Genomic DNA, 435 nt, shown 5'->3' on the forward strand with positions numbered 1-435 from the left:
ATGAACAAAATACACCTGAATAGTTAAATAGTATAACATAAAATAAATAAATAAATAAATAACCCCAAAGACTTTCAAAGGCAAACCATTCAGAATATCTCCAGAGCTATATAAAGATATATTTTATTTTCTTTTTACTTCTCCTGGATTGTATAAGAAAAAAAATGCATTTGTGAAGCTGATTTCTTATTACCTATCGGAATTAATAAAATAATTTATTTTCTTTATATTTTGATGGGGTTTATTAACATTGTGATTTAATGGAGTTGATCTTGCCTCAGCACAATTAAAATAAATGAGATAATTTGTAAAGGCAAAGGAGGATGTGCACATATGTGTTATAATGAAAAAGTTCTGTGCTAGATTAAAGGCAGGAAACATGGGTTCTAATCATGAATTTGTCACAATTTTTTTTGGCCAATAGATCATTCATCC

The sequence above is a fragment of the Pteropus alecto genome, unplaced genomic scaffold (assembly GCF_000325575.1).
Source record: "Pteropus alecto unplaced genomic scaffold, ASM32557v1 scaffold384, whole genome shotgun sequence".
In the NCBI taxonomy this organism is placed as follows: domain Eukaryota; kingdom Metazoa; phylum Chordata; class Mammalia; order Chiroptera; family Pteropodidae; genus Pteropus; species Pteropus alecto.